Source organism: Urocitellus parryii, chromosome 5 (genome assembly GCF_045843805.1).
Source record: "Urocitellus parryii isolate mUroPar1 chromosome 5, mUroPar1.hap1, whole genome shotgun sequence".
Lineage (NCBI taxonomy): Eukaryota > Metazoa > Chordata > Mammalia > Rodentia > Sciuridae > Urocitellus > Urocitellus parryii.
This window is the reverse complement of record NC_135535.1, coordinates 178824111-178841280: the sequence shown is the minus strand read 5'-3', so window position 1 is coordinate 178841280 and position 17170 is coordinate 178824111.

The following is a 17170-nucleotide window of genomic DNA, read 5'->3' as shown; positions in this document are numbered from 1 at the left end:
CTTTGAGGAATTCAGTATATTCCATGACTTGTATGTTTTGAAAACATACAGTTGGAGATGCAGTGTCCAGGAAAGGACGAGGACACAGAGACTGCTCCTGATAGACCTGAGACTAGGAACTACCATCCCTGCATCTTGCACCCTTCCCCAGAGGGAGAAATTCACTTCTTATACACTGGTGATTAAGTGTATAAGAATTAAAATTAGTAAGGTCATTATAGAGAACAGTATAGAGGTTTCTCAAAACCAAAACAAAAAAAAAAAAAATACTTGATCTACTGCTGTAAAATGTAGATATCTCACCTGTGAGTAAACATAAAAGAAAATGAAATCAGTATATGAAGAGATGTTTATCACATGCCCATGTTTATTATGGGACTACCTGCAATAGCTAAGATAAGAAATCAATTTAGACGCCCACTGTCAGATAACAGATAAGGAAAACATGGCATAGATACACATTCTAATATTATAGAGACATAAAACAGAATGAAATAGTGTCCTTTGCAGCAAAATAGATGGAACGAGGGAAGACATTTTATTCAGTGAAATAACTGGACACAGAAAGATAAGGACTGCATGTTTTCTCATGTGTGTAAACTAAAGAAAATTGACTGGAAATTAGGATCATAGTTAATAGAGGCTGCCAAATGAATGGGAGAAGGGTTGATAAGAACAAACTGCATTTAATCAACACACCCTGAATGTGTGCATAGAAATATCACAATGAAACCCATTAAGATGGACCACCAATATGTTAATCAAAGAGCAAAAAGAAAAAAGACATTCAGTTATACTGTGTTCACCAATATTTCCTAGTTGTGCAACAAGGTTCAGTATTTCATGATTCATCATAATCACTGACTTTCAAAGTAAACATGAATTTTGTTAATAATTATACAAATGATTGACTAAATAGGGATCAAAACAGTTCAGATTTATAACCTGCAGAACATGGCGTGATCCCAATTCATGGCAGGGCATGACTACCTGCAAGGCAAAGCAAGTAGTAGTCTGTTGCTTGACTCGAAGAGCTCTGAACTCTGAAAAGAATCTGATTGACTTATTTTGGGTAAAAATCACCTCAGTTGCTTTTGTCCCAGGAATCACTTTATTCCTAAGAGATGTGAGTCCCTGATCACCCCTTCTTCTCTGTTGGCCTGACAATACTGTCTGGCCCTTTCCTTTGATAGATGAAAGAATACAAAATAATTAAAAGATACACGAGTTTTCTGAGATCAAGTGTGTGAACTTTACTTTTAAGCAATGAGGAACAATCAGTGACCAAGTGAGATGAAGTGGCACTAATGCAGCAGTGCAAGATCTTCTCTCAGAATCCTGGTTTTCCAGCTCCCCAGTCAGTGATTTCCTACTTCCCATGGCACAGAATTCTCATCCCAGTCCAAATACTCAGGAGGGTATCAGCAGGAAGCCCTCAAGATTCATAGTATACAAACCTCAACTTTGCCAGAATTGTGGATTAGAATGTCGTTCTTTTTAATTAACAAAATTTAACTTCTAAAGAAGTTTAGTTACAGCAAACCTAAATGTAAAGTTCCTAGGCACACCCTGCTCACATCCACTCACAGCTCCTCCCAAAACAGGCGGGTGGACCAATGGTACAGAATAGAGGACACAGAGACTAATCCACAAAGCTACAACTATCTTATATTTGATAAAGGGGCTAAAAGCATGCAATGGAGGAAGGATAGCATCTTCAACAAATGGTGTTGGGAAAACTGGAAATCCATATGGAACAAAATGAAACTGAATCCCCTCCTCTCCCATGCACAAAAGTTAACTCAAAGTGGATCAAGGAGCTAGATATCAAATCAGAGACTCTGCGTCTGATAGAAGGAAAAGTTGGCTCCAATCTACATATTGTGGGGTCAGGCTCCAAATTCCTTAATAGGACACCCATAGCACAAGAGTTAATAACAAGAATCAACAAATGGGACTTTCTTAAACTGAAAAGTTTTTTCTCAGCAAGAGAAGCAATAAGAGAGGTAAATAGGGAGCCTACATCATGGGAACAAATCTTTACTCCTCACACTTCAGATAGAGCCCTAATATCCAGAGTATACAAAGAACTCAGAAAATTAGACAATAAGATAACAAATAACCCAATCAACAAATGGGCCAAGGACATGAACAAACACTTCACACAGGAGGACATACAATCAATCAACAAGTACATGAAAAAATGCTCACCATCTCTAGCAGTCAGGGAAATGCAAATCAAAACCACCCTAAGATACCATCTCACTCCAGTAAGATTGGCAGCCATTGTGAAGTCAAACAACAAGTGCTGGCGAGGATGTGGGGAAAAGGATACTCTTGTACATTGCTGATGGGACTGCAAACGGGTGCGGCCAATTTGGAAAGCAGTATGGAGATTCCTGGGAAAGCTGGGAATGGAACCACCATTTGACCCAGCTATTGCCCTTCTCAGTCTATTCCCTGAAGACCTTTAAAGAGCACACTACAGGGATACTGCTGCATCGATGTTCATAGCAGCACAATTCACAATTGCTAGACTGTGGAATCAACCCAGATGCCCTTCAATAGATGAATGGATAAAAAAAATGTGGCATTTATACACTATGGAGTATTACTCTGCATTAAAAAATGACAAAATCATAGAATTTGGAGGGAAATGGATGGCATTAGAGCAGATTATGCTAAGTGAAGCTAGTCAATCTTTTAGTAGATGGGGTAGAGAGAGAAGATGGGAGGGGAGGAGAAGGGGGATAGTAGAAGATAGGAAAAGTAGCAGAATACAACAGTCACTTATATGGCAGTATGTAAAAGTTGTGGATGTGTAACCGATGCGATTCTGCAATCTGTATTTGGGGTAAAAATTGGAGTTCATAACCCACTTGATTCTAATGTATGAAATATGATATGTCAAGAGCTTTGTAATGTTTTGAACAAAAAATAAAAAATAAATAAAAATAAATAAATTTAATAAAAAAGAAGTTTAGTAACAGCAAACTTAAATGTAAAGTTCCTAGGCACACCCTGCTCACATCCACTCACAGCTCCTCCCACAATTAGTGAGCCTCAGGAGGGTGGTTCATTAGATACAGTCAAACCAACATGGACACTCACAGATCATAGACTATTTAGGGTTGACTCTTTGTCCTGCACATTCTGTGGGTTTTGACTAATGTACACTAACCTGTAACCACTAGTGTACTGTCATGCAGATTACATTCACTGTCCTAAATGTCCTCTTTGCTCTGCCTATTCATCCCTTCCTATCCTACAAGCTCTTGGCAACAAATGGTCATTTCAGTCTTACCCTAATGTTGCATTTTCCAGAATGTTACATATTGGGAATCCTACAATATGCAGCCTTTTTTGTTTGGATTCTTTCAATTATTAATATGCAAAGAATCCTTCATGGGTTTTTTCTTGCTTTCAGAATTTATTTCCCTTTAACACAAATAAGATTGTATTGTAGATTTACCACCATTTCTTTGTACCTCAATCTATTGAAGGACTTCTTGCTGACTTCTGGTTTTTGTCAGTGATGAATCAAAATGCTATATATACACATTTGCAGATTGTTGTGAGAACCCAAGTCTTCAATTCATTTGGATAATTACAGAGAGCACAAGTGCTGGATCACATGGTAGATGTGACTACTAAAATGTCTTTCAAAGTCTCATCACCATGGCTGGAGGAGGTGGGTCACTGGTGATGTGCCCTGGAATCATGAGCTGAGCAACTTTCCTCCACTGGACCCTTCCCCCAACATGTGCTGCCTTGACAAGACTCAAAGTAATGCAGTCAGCCATCTTTGGACTGGGACATCCAAAATTGTGAGCCCCAAATGAACTTTCCCTCTTCCAATTTGTTCATGTCAGCTATTTTGGTCACAGTGACACAAAAGTTAACTAAAACACACCAACAGTGACTAATAGTCCCCATTAAACCATATGCTTGCCAACTTTTTAGTTTGATCAGTGGTTTGGTTTTAGCCATTCTATGTGGAATCTCATCTTGTTTTCAGTTTGCATCAGGGGTTGGTGTATGATTGTTAAGCATTTTTTCACATGCTTATTTGCCTTTGAATGTCATCTTCGTTCAGATATCCCTTCAGATGTTTTGCCCAATTCTACTTGGGTTGTTCAATCCCATAATATTCCATTTAAAGAGTTCTTTGTATATTTAGAATAATGGTCCTTTCTCAGAGATGTCATTTACAAATGTTACTTCTAATGGATGTTTTGTCTTCTCATTTCTTTGGTTATATTTTTGCAAAATAGAAGTGTTCATTAATTAAAAGTAATTAAACAGTTCCTCCTTTTATGGACAGTGTTTCTGTTGTGTTTTAAAAGCTATTTTCTGAACAAGGGCATCTCGATTTTCTCCACATTTTATAGTTTTGTGCCTTATGTGTAGATTTACCATCCATCTATGGTGACTTATCCTTCCTGGTGGCTGTAAGGTCTCCATCTAGATTCACCCTTTTATATGTGAATGTCCAGTTGTCCCAGCCACCCTTATTGAAAAAAAAAACCTGTCCTTCTTCATTAAATTGCCTTTGGGTTTATTGTTTTGTTTTCTTTTGTTTTTTGTTTGTTTGTTTTTGTCAAACCTCAGTTGATTTTATTTTTATATGTTAAGCCCTCTGTTCTGTACATCAATTGTCTACTCTTACACCAATATCATAATTTTGAGTCTCTGGGATCTGCACAAATCTTTCTTTCCTTTTCTTCTCTTGCTTCCACATGTGAAAGAAAACATACAACTTTTAAATTTCTGACTTTGACTTATTCTGCTTCACATAATGATCTCTAGTTCCATCCACTTTCCTTCAAATGACATAATTCCAGTTTTCTTTATGACTGAATAAAAGTTCATTGTATATAATACCCCTTTTTCTTCTTTGTTTTTAATTCCTTGAGATTTAAACATTACTTTAAGCATTTGTATACAAAGGTTCCTCCCTTTGGAACCTGTAGGTCTGGATATATACTTGCAATCCTTACCTTTCTTTATCTGATGTGATTCCTCAAGAGTGTCCCCTCACCTAATCCTTAAAGTTCCCCCTGTGTCCTGTTCAGGAGCCAACTGCCATGACCTGCATGGCTGAAACTTAGAGTTTGGCAAAGGGCAATGGGAGACGAAGAAAGACAAACAGACACTTAGAGAGAAATCTAGAAACACATGGGACACCATACTATGATGGAGAACCAATGACCCGTACCTAGCTCAACACGTTTATTATATAGGTTTTATCATCAAAAGGCTCTCTGTGGAAACGTTTCCTCAAAGAAGGCAGGCTTAAAGGTCAAAGCACTCACAATCAATTATAATTATCTTGCTATGCTTATGATTATTTATCTCTGGCAGCTGGTGTCTGAACTTAGAGTCAAGACTCATAGTCCCATGCCTTGCAAAGAACTTCCTCAGGCAAGGCATCACCATAGCAACTGGGCAAACTTGTCCTGCTTCATCGCACAGAAATTTCCTAGAGCAGTGTAGCTATAGCCCAGAGGCAGTCAAAGTCCATGATCCAAGTCACTGTTATCCTTCTGTATTTAGGTTTTTGTCATGAATGTATGCAGAATTTTTAAAAAAATATATATTTTCTAGTTGGTGATAGATCTTTTTTTATTCATTTATCTGTATGTGGTGCTGAGAATTGAACCCAGTGGTGCACCCTTATGAGGCAAGCACTCCACCATTAAGCCATAACCCCAGCCCCTGTATGCAGGATTTTATTGATGGAATTTACTGCATCACTGAAATAATCCTGAGATTTTTACCCTTGATTCAATTTATGTGGTGTATTACATTTATCGATTTGCCAAGGTTAGCAAAACATATGTCCCTGGAATGAAGTCAACATGATCATGGTACATGATTTTTTAATATAATGTTGAATTGAACGTATAAGTATTGTAATGAGGACACTAGTCTCTATGTTCCTCAAGGATATTGGTTTACACTTTGTGCATTTTTATACAAAGTGTGCTTGTGTTTATGTGCACACAAGCTATCACATTTGATGAGAGAATAATAATAGAATTATAGAATGAGTTTGGAAGCATTCCTTCCACTTCTCTTTAAGGAATAGTTTTAGGACAATTGTGCGGCCTGGGTTCAATCCTCAACACCACATACAAACAAAGATGTTGTGTCTGCCAAAAATTAAAAAAATAAATATTAAAAATTCTCTCTCTCTCTCTCTCTCAAAATATTTTTTAAAAAATATTTTTTAGTTTTTTATATATTCTGGATATTAATTTCCTTTCAGAGGAATATCTGGCAAAGAATTTTCTCCCATTCTGTAGACCCTCTCTTCATGCTCCTATTTCCCTGTGTTATGGAAAAGTATGGAAATCATAGCACTGGAGAGAGACAAGTGGCACATGGAGATGTAGAAAAGCAAGGTTCATTCAGCACTGGTGCGGCTCAGTGGAGTCTTTTACAAAGACTGAGCATAGCCCTTTGTTCTCAGTACCTTTTATATACAGTACAGACTCCCAGGGTTTAAGACTTTTTCATGCAAGTACCCTTGATGTTTCCCCCTTTCCCCAGGCTGCTCTGATACCTACCATAGTTACTGAGCGAGATGATTACAGAAGCCGAAACTAGCACGTTGCAGCTATTAACAGAGATAAAAAGGAAACATCTTAGGAAGGAGGTGCTGCTTCATTTGCCCCCTTTTAACACTCAGGATGCATATGCAGCTTTCAGAGACATCATTTTTACCACTTGCTGGTATCTTCTCATGAGCAATAGATGAAAGACTCTCTCTTTTTTGACAACTATTTTTATAAGACTTCTTATAATGTTGATTAGGAGGGGCAGAAATCGAGGAATAATTAGACATCCAGCAAATATAACCATAATCACCCCAATTATTGTCTTGATCCCTCTTATCCAAGTGAATCATCCTCTGAAGAGGTTGTATATGTGGGTCATAGAATCCATACCCAGATTTTTTTCCAATTCTGTACAGGCACATGGACCACTCTTACCATATGATCTGTGATCTTATTTCTATAACTTTCCCTGTGTCATCTCTTTGTAAATAATAGTTACTTAAATTTTCTGCAACTCCTTGGTCTAATCCAGTTTCTCAGATACATAGGTCACATGAAGAGGAAGAATCTGGCAGGGCTGTGAGGGACCAGATTAATAACAACAAGCAATAGCAATAAGTATATATACTGAGACAAAGGAAGGCAGTATGTAAACAGTAAGAAAATATTTGTAGAGAATCAAATCATTCATTTTTATTTTTACCAGGCAGTTAACTCCTTGGTCTTCAGCCATAGGTTGACAGACTAGCTTCTGGTGTGGTCACAGCAAGGCTTTGAGATCACTGTCTCCTTCTCTGTAGCATCAGACACAGGAATGTTTCTGGATTAAAGGGCTGTTCTCCATTTCCCTGATACTCAGTTGGGCCAGCAGGTTTGGCTCTGGAGTGGTGGATCAAAGTGTCCATTTCTGTTCCTTTGAGAGCAGTAGAGGTGGTTAAGAGTACAGTGTGGGTCCCCTTTCACATTGGTTTTAAGGGCTTCTTTTTAAGTCTCTTATCCATAATTGGTCCCCAGGTGACACACTTATATGTTTTTGAGATGATGATCCCCTATCTTTGTAGCTTTTTATGTAAATCTAAGTCTCTTAATTATCTGGTGTTTCCCCTTAAGCTGACCAGTCGGGGTGGTCACCCATACAGGATTATAAATGGCAAAAATCCTATGTTTGCCTGGAGCAAGCATCTCATTTTTAAGAGGGTGGTGGGCAGCATGTAGTATCCACTGAATTTTTAAAGCCCTTGTCACCTGTTGTACTCTCTCAGCCACAAATGCTGGTCCATTGTCTGACCCTATGGTTATAGGAATTCCATATCTGGGAATAACACCCTCAGGAGAACCTTAGTTATCTCTTTTGTCTTTTTAGTTCAGGATGGAATGCTTCCACCTATCCCAAGAAACTGCAGACAAAAACTGTTAAGTATTTATATCCTTGGTTTAGGGTGCTTCGGTGAAGTTCATTTCTATATCTTCAAATAGGAACAGTCCACAGTGCTTTCTGTGTTTCTGCCAATTTATTAGATCCATGGTGAGCATTGTTTTGTAAGCAGGTCGTATAATGCTAAGAGACAGAGGAACAGAGTGCAGGGAGACAAGCAGTAAGGTAGAACCAGCCTAGTAAGGTCCTCGAGGCAGCTTTTTCCACGTGGGTTTACAAGAGATGACTAGCACCTGGATAGGGTAGGTTCCTGCTCAGGAGGTGTAAGCCACCTTGGAAATAAAAAGTATAAAATAATCAGTAAGAAATAAAGACAGAGCCAGAAATAAGATTCAAAGAGGAGTGCCTGATGGGTCTTCCAGTCCTGATAGGAGCTGGAAATGAACAGCTGAAAAAAAGGCTCCAATTCTTTATGTGGGAGTACATCAAAGGCAGGGTAAGGTTTCAGTAGGAGGAGTTAGTTCAGTGCTTGCTTCTTCTTGGTTGCTTCTTCCATTTACTGCAAGGAGTCTTGCAGTAAACAGGTTGATTGGCATTTGGCAAGCCATACCCATCTCTGGGAGGTTATATGGCTCCAAGGTGTCTTTCCCATCTCTGGGGCTATGCTAGAACCTTAGCAGGAGTTAGACAGGATGCCACATTCTCAAATCAGCGAGGTTCCCACTGGGATTTCCCAATACCAGGCTTTCATGTCTAATAGTTTCAACATCACTTTAGTCCATGCACATTTCATGGATAGCTCCCAGCATGGGTCAGGTGGCGTCGTTGGTGGATCAGTCTGTAAGCTAGTTGTTCGGGAATATACACTTGATGGTCCCTTATGAACCACCATCCTGTTGTGGCCTTGGTTTCCTCCCCACACCTTTTTTTATCCATTTTTCTTCCTCAGGAGAGTACCTGAGAAAAGTGAGCATTTCTGGGCTAGCAATATTTTTAATTTTTTCAGGCAGCCCGTTTGGTGGCAGTATCAACATGATGCTTTCCTTTTGTCACTGGGTCATCTCCCTTTTGGTGACCTAATAGGGGACAATTCCACCTCCTTTGGCTCCCATACTACTTCTAGAAGTTCCAAAATTTCGGCTTGGTTCTTGATACTTTTTTCTTCTTCAGTAAGGAGTCCTCTTTCCTTTTATAAATTTCCACGGACATATAGAGTAGTAAAATGATACTGTGGGTCAATATAGATGTTGGCTTGCTGGTCTTGGCTGAGTTCCAGTGTCCTAATTAATGTCCAAAATTCTGCTCTTTGTGCTGACTGTCCTTGGAGAAGTGCCTCTGTTTCCACTATTTTGGAGTTGAATATGATGGCATAATCGGGCATTCTCATAAAATTACTTCCATCAGTGTATAGGACCAAGTCTGGTCTGCTGGAAAATATTCTACCTAGTACTTCTAAACAGTTATGGTCATGGGGGCCTGCATTGCCTGGGAGGAAGGTAGCTGGGTTTAAGAGTTTTACCTGTGGATTTTCACATAGCGACACTTGATATTGAGTCATTCATACATTTGTGAGCCAATGGTGACCTCTGTTATCCAAGGTTACAACTGAGTGAGGGACTTTAACATTGAGGTTTTGTCCTAGTGTCAGCTTCCCTTGACAACAGAGTGGTAGCTGCCAGTGCTCTGAGGCAGGGTGGCCATCCAGCCGTGACTGAGTTAATTTGTTTAGATAAATATGTCATTGGCCTTTGCCTAGGTCCAAACTCTTGGCTTAGGACTCCCAAGGTTATTTCATTCTTTTCATGAATAAAGAGGTTGAACTCTCTGATTACATCAGGAAGTCTCAGGGCTGGGGCCTCAGAGAGTTTAGGCTTCATTGTCAAAAGGCTACCTCCTGGTTTGGTCCGCACTGAAAGGGTGATTTTTTTCCTCTCCATTTAAGGCCTTATTCAGGGTTTTGGCAAGCCCAAGAATCCAGGAATCCATGTAGAACCCTGTTGCTCCTAGGAACTCTCAGACTTTTCAGTGAGTGGTGGGGGTAGGGATAGTACAAACTGCACTTTTTTGTTGTTACTGATTTAGTACACAGCATTTGGCATCCCCACATAATGTTAAAATCTGAGTTTTTAACTTGTTTCTGACAGATTTGTGTCCTTTTTTTCCCCAATACTTCATATCTTGCTTCGGTTAACAGAGAAAGGAGGGCCTTTGTTCCTCAGAGGCATTGAGCCTATGTTGAACTGGTCAGCAGAAGGTGACCAACATATTGTAACAAGACAAAATTTAGTTTCTGTCCTGGAAACCCAGTCAAGTCAGTGGGTAAGGCTCCAAGGAAGAGTGTAGGAGAGTTGTTGAGCCCCTGAGGGAATCTCATCCAAATGAGCTGTTTCTTAGTTCTCCTTAGTTTTGTTGTTGTCGTTTAAAGGCAAACAATGTTACAACTGAGTTGTGGAAGGTTCACATTGACACTGATGACATTGTGTTATCTTTTTTTGTGTGTTCTGAGAGAATCTCTACTGTATTTCCCCCTTTGATACTTGGATCCTTTAGGGGTTAAAAAGTATCATGCTGACTTAATGGGTTATATTTCCATAACATTAAAACATAGGTGGCTGTTTTTCTTTTAATCAGAGCCTCTAAGAAACTAGAAATAGATCTTATAACCAAGGCAGTTCTTATAGGCAAGGCAGGAAAAGGCAGACCCTTCACATAAAAACAATAATACTTATGAGAATCTTGAATTTCCCCCAATGTTGAAAATCATATTTTAAATAATTTCCTGGAGTTTGAAGGTCTAGACAGGGATGTGAATGACCCTTTTATCCAGTCTGTAGGTTCCTGAGATAGTTTCATGGTAGGAGAAATGGATAAGATAAAGTCATATAAAGACGTGGGTCACAAGATAAGAGGCTTAAGTCCACAAAGAGAAGCCAGATTTAAAGCAACCAATGATAACAATGTATATTGTTAAAAGGAGGTGAGAGACTGCTAATACAAGCTTTTTAACCTAATGTCAACTGGCTGGAGCAGTTGCTGTTAATCTTCCAGTGAAAACCAAGGCTACGACTGTGGCAATTGAGAGGGAGCAGTAAAGGGTGGCAGTGCCCAAGAATTACAGTACATAGACCAATATAGAAAATAAGAGTAGTCTCTTTATCCCAGCCAGAGGTTGATTTTGTGTAATACCTCCCTTTGATAATTTTCATTGCTGTTTTTTATTTCCCCCTCATGGAACATTTTGCCAAGGATGTTCCATAGTGCAGGCTTTCTCATTGCAAATTCTTTTAACTTTTTTTTTAATCATGAAAGTTTTTATTTAATCATCAAATCTGAACCTTAATTTTAATGCATTTAAGATTCTTGGATGGCATCCATTTTCTTTCAGAGTATGGTACATGTTATTCCAGATTCTTCTAGCTTTGAGGGTCTGGGTTGAGAAATTTGAAGAGATTCTAATTGGTTTCCCCCTATATGTAATCTGATTCCCTTCTCTTGTAGCTTTAAAATTCTCTCCTTATTCTGTGTGTTAGGCATTTTCATTATAATGTGGCTTGGTGTAGATCTGTTGTGATTTGATACATTTGGTGTTCTGTAAGCCTCTTGTATTTGATTTTCAATTAATTCCTTCTTCAGGTTAAGAAATTTTTCTGATATTATTTCATTGAATAGATTGTTCTTTCCTTTGGTTTGTATCTTTATGACTTTCTCTATCCCAAAAATTCTTAAATGTGGTCTTTTCATGCTACCCCATAATTCTTGGATAGTCTGATCATGGTTTCTTACCATCTTCACTGTGTGGTAAACTTTATTTTCAAGATTATATATTTTGTCTCCATTGTCTGAGGTGCTGTCTTCTAAGTGATCTAATCTGTTGATAATGCTTTCTATTCAGTTTTTAATTTGGTTCATTATTTCCTTCATCTCAAAGATTTCTGTTTTGTTTTGTTTTCAGAACCTCCCGCTCCTTATTGAAGTATTCTTTTGCTTCCTGTATTTGCTTATGTAGCTCTTTACCAAAATGATCTTTTGCTGCCTATGTTTGCTTTCTTATATCATCCTTTCATTCATAGAACATTGTAATTATGTTCATCCTGAACTTCTTCTCTGACATTTCTTCTGCTATGCTGACCAAGGATTCTAATAATTTAGTATCTTGATTTGTTTGGGGCACTTTCTTCCCTTGTTTTCTCATATTGTTTGTATGTCTTCCCTTCTAGAGGTGAGGATCTCAGGTGTTATAATTTTTACCCTATAGACTTATGGTGTCTCTGCAGGGTTACAATACCTCTTTTTTAAGGGAGAGATCAATACTAACAGATCCCAATACAAACCATATACAATCTTAAGTCAAATAGCTCCTATTAAGACATTTATGGTTTTGTCACAAAAGACAGAAATGCGGGGTTCAGTTATTATCTACAATATAAGCAGTAGGTTTTGCAAAAGTGTCTAAAGTTTCTTATGGTAGACAAAGAGAGAGTGGGGGAGGTTGTAGGATGAGATGTTAAGGAGGTAAAAGGTGAGGATATAGAGCGATTATATCTTAGGAAGTGTGAAGGAGAAATCAAAAGAAGTTAGAAGTTGGTTAGTAACAGGAGAAAATAGAAAAATATTTTGGGGAGATAAGTAAATGGGAAAACAATAGAATACAAAAAAAAACATAATAATTATAATTAAGAAGAAATGTAAAAGTAAAAAAAATAATATACAATACAAGTGTAATATACTATTGAAGCCAGATTTAAAGATAGGTAGTTAGTATAGTTAGGTAAATTGGGTCTAATATCAAGTAAAATCCAAAATGAAGGCCATGTTGAGAATGGAGTCCAGGGAATTGGGAATTGAGAATGTCCCCAAGGCCCAGAGCCCATCCCAAGGACATGTTAATGAAGCAGCTCCCAGCAAACATGGAGATGCTAATCCAAAAGTCCTTCCTGCCCAGATTACTCCTTTGGCCCATCTGTCCCTCAACCTTTGGGCCTTTCCACCTACATTCTATCACTGCAAGGTAACAGATCAAAAGACAGGAGCCCACAGGAATGCGGGAAAGCTGAAAGAAGACCTTAGCTATAAAAGAGGGAAGCCTCCCTCTTCCATGGATTCTACCTCTTGGATCCCCTTCTTCCTTCAGGGAGAAGTCTTTTCTGCTGTCCTTTAATAAAGCTTCTACTTTCCACTCTAAACTTGCCTCAGTGTGCTTCTCTGGTGTTGAAAGGGTAAAGTTTCTAAGCTGCAAAGCCTGAGTTGAAATGTAAAGGACCAGGCATTGTAAACCTGCTTCTAAACTACAAAGCATGGGTTAAATTCCTGAGGCAGTTAAGACAAGGCCCTACTGAGAATTTAGTTGATTTATGGCCTGGGATCTGTGTAACTCCTCAAGTAAGCATTCAAGACCCTGTGCTGCTTGTCATGTAGACATTCAGGGCCCGAACAATCAGTTTAAATGTAACCCCCTCCTTAGGAATGACCTATCACTCCAGCCAGCCCTGTTCCCGCCAATGAATGTACTAATCAAGTCTAAGAATTGTTGTTTGATTTTCCCGCGGTGTATGGTGATTTGATAAAGGAGACTATGATGTATGCAAAGCCCCCGCCCTCCCCAAAAAGTGTACTTAAGCATTGTTCAACCCCTGCTCTGGGCTCTGGGCTGCTCTCCTTTCCTGAGTGGGCAGGGAGCCTCAGCATGCTGAATCAATAAATCCCCTTCTGCCAATTGCATGAGTGGTCTCTTGGTGGTCTCTTTCTCCCACACTTCGCCGGACCCTTACAGTGTTATACTACAGCATGGGAGAAGTAAGGACTTGTCACAGGTGAACAGCAGCAACACTATTCAGACATACCAGTTCTCATTAGCCTAATGCATGAAAAGTACTTGGTTTCCCAAATGTTGTGAGTGTGAGGATAGGAAAAGAGAGAGAAAGAAAATGTCAGAGGAAAATTAAAAGATTGTTTCTGTTGGAGTTCAGAAACATTCCTACTTACCTTCTTATCCAGTAGGTGAGTTGTCTGTTGTTTTCTGATGTCTCCACCCTCAGGATGGTGAAGGTTATTAGGGTGGGAAGGTTGGTCATAGAGGCAGAACTCCTAGAGGTGGCATATAGCACTTGCCAGTCTCTGTTGGAAGACATTGGAGGAGCATGAAAGTCCACACACAAAGCCTCACATTTAGAGCCAACTGATATTTGACAAGGGTTGCAAGGAAAGACAATGGGAATAAATAACCTTTCAACAGACACCATCTCTAACTCTGTATATGTGTGACTTCATTTAAAGATACATCCAACAAGGCTTCTCTCATCTCTCCACCTACTCTTTCCCATCACATACCACCATCTACAAGACTCAACCTATCTGCAATTCACTCTGCTGTTCATGCTGCACTTGTCAAGGTCTATTTCAATCCCCAGGACTTGCAGGTGATGCACCTAGGGTGCACCTAGGGTAAGCTGCTCCTTTCCAATATCCCAAACCCTGTGCTGTTGAGGGCCACAGCCAAGTCGGGATGACTCAGGGCATTTTGCCAGAAGGGAGTGGTTGAGAGGTGACACCAGTGAGCCATTGAGATGATGATGGTTATGTTAAGCTATGTATTCAAATGTATATATGAACTTTACTGTCCGGCAATAGGGCAGCTCTTGCTGCCTCAGGCACCCGCTACTTTGGAGTTCGTGGGGTTCCCAGAGGCGCATGCGGAGCCCAGTGGAAGGGGAGGGAGTTCCCGGGGAGCATGTGTGGAGTGCTGGTGGAGTTCATCAATAAAGAGTTGCTGTTTTGAACCAACAAATGCTTCGTGGCGGCTCGGTTATTTGTGCCCAGCCAGACTGCAGCACTGTGCAGTGATGAACTCCATACTCATGGCATGGCATGGTATTTTATATGTTGTAACTTGATTGGAAATTGTCTCTTCAGCAGCCATGTCCTTGCTTTTGTTTAATTATTAATTTGTGTCATCTCTTCTTTCTTTGAGTCAGTCTAACTGACAATTTATGTATTTATTAACTCTCTAAAACACCTAGCTGTGTATTCTCTTTCTCCTCATATAGATTTTTATCTAAAGAATAGGGTCAGCATATTCTAATTATTTAATAATTGCATGTTTTCCATGATGCTCGTGGATAGTCATGCTCCTCTAGGTTATCAGAGTGCTTGACAATCACTGTTGTCCTGACCATGTAACATCCCTAGCAAAGTTACAGCTTGTAAGTGAACATGATCAAGGAATCAAAAGACTAGGCTGATGGCAACATTTTACCTGGGACATTTTTATCAGAAAACAGTCAATGAGGATCATAAACATCCAGGGATTCTTCTTGGTTTTTTTTTTTTTACTTTCTCCAAAAAATAAATTTTCACATAATCAATATTTTTGAATAAAATGTGATGATTTCCTGGAAGATAATCAATGAGAGTAAGGAAATTATTGCAGACCTATTGATATACCTAGCCTGGTTCTCTCATTAGATTAGAAGCCAGCTTGTCACAAGTTATGAAGGATTCATTTCCGTTTTCTGTAAAAATATCAGGATGTCTGTATGGCCTGGCCATTAGTTGATGTTGTAAAGCTGATTGGAATGCCTGCCCGTGCCCTGAACTCACCCAGGTCCGGTTTTCCCTGACCAGATAACAACCCTTTCCTAAACCTTAGTGACGCCTCATAAATTCTGGCCCTCCCTGGCCAGATAACGACCCTCTCTGAGTCTCTAAGATCTCCATAAATTCTGATGCCAGAGCCAGCAAAAATGTAAACTTGTGTTATGCTCTTCAGAGTGTTGTTATCTGTAACCCCCCCTTTGTGTAACCTTTTGGGCTATAAAACTGGGCCACAAAGAAGCCTCGGGGCTGTCTTGTCATTCTTTATGGCTTAGTAATAGTGTATATATGCCACACTTGTTCCCTCCGTTTTGAGAGTGAAGGGCAGCCCGGCCGGTCGAAATAATAAGCTTGCTTTAATTTGATTTTAATTGGAGTCAGTGGTCTTTTCTTGCGTCCTGGTCTAACACTATAAGAGAAAACAGTAATAATTAAAATTATTTAACTCTAGTAAGAACTTATTGCTCTATATGTAAATAAAATCTGGACCTCAAGATAGAGGTGCCATTTCTATTGAAAAATATATAATTCTCTCAGCTTATAGAATGATTGATGGGAGAATTTTCTTGCCACAGCATCAAAAATGATAATGATTTCTGAAACTTAAAAAACCTTCTCATGGAATAAGTGTTCTAGGAGTGGAGGTTGCCCAAAGGTAACATGAAGCCCAACTGTCCTCTAGAACAGCCAGGCAACTTCTAAAGATCATTCAAGTGTTAATTAGACAGAGTATAGGACATGCCAACTCAGCACAGAGAAAATTTGTGAGTTTTTATGATCCACACATCATAAAACCAACCATTTTGTCTCTCCTAACCTAGTGATCTTTTCCACTAGGATAACAGCTAAACATCAAAACCCCTACCCCACTCAGTGATTCCTCAAAGCTTCATTGTCCCTAATATTCTCTTTAATTCCAGAAAATGTTCTCTTCCTGAATTGAGGTATTCCTGTCAAATATTTTGATGTAAAGGCCTCCAAGAGTTGATATTGCAGGGCAGGTCTTATGGGCAATGGGAACTTTCAAAAAGTCCCAGGATGTTCACTGAGAGAGACGGTCATCCTTTGGGCAGTCACCAAAAGACTTACAGAAAGAGGGCTTTTGAGATTTAAAGGGATATCCACTCACTGCAATGGGCAAAAAGGCTTTGAAGCCAGCTCTTTTCATGCACCTTCATTTTCCTGCATGTAAAATAAAGAACTCAGAAATCTTTCCCAGATATTTACTCCGTGATGTCTAGGCAAGACAGTAGATTCATTTCACAGTTTTTCCCTTTTCACGTCCCTTATTCCTCCTCAATCTCCTTCTTCTACTCCACTGATCTTTCCTCTGTTGTAATGAATTCCTTCTTCTCCCTTTCCCCCCCTTTATTTCTTGGTTTTATTTATCTCCCCACCTCTTTATTTTGTATCAACTTCTGCATATCAGAGAAAATATTCAAGCTTTGACATTTGGGGCTTCTATAATTGAGAATGATATTCTCCAGTTCCATCCATTTACTGGCAAATGCCAAAATGTCATTCTTTATGGCTTAGTAATAGTGTATATATGCCACACTGTCTTTATTCATTCATCTGCTGAAGGACAGCTAGGTTTATTCCATAGTGAGGATGTGCTTTCAGTTTTTCCTCATCCACAACA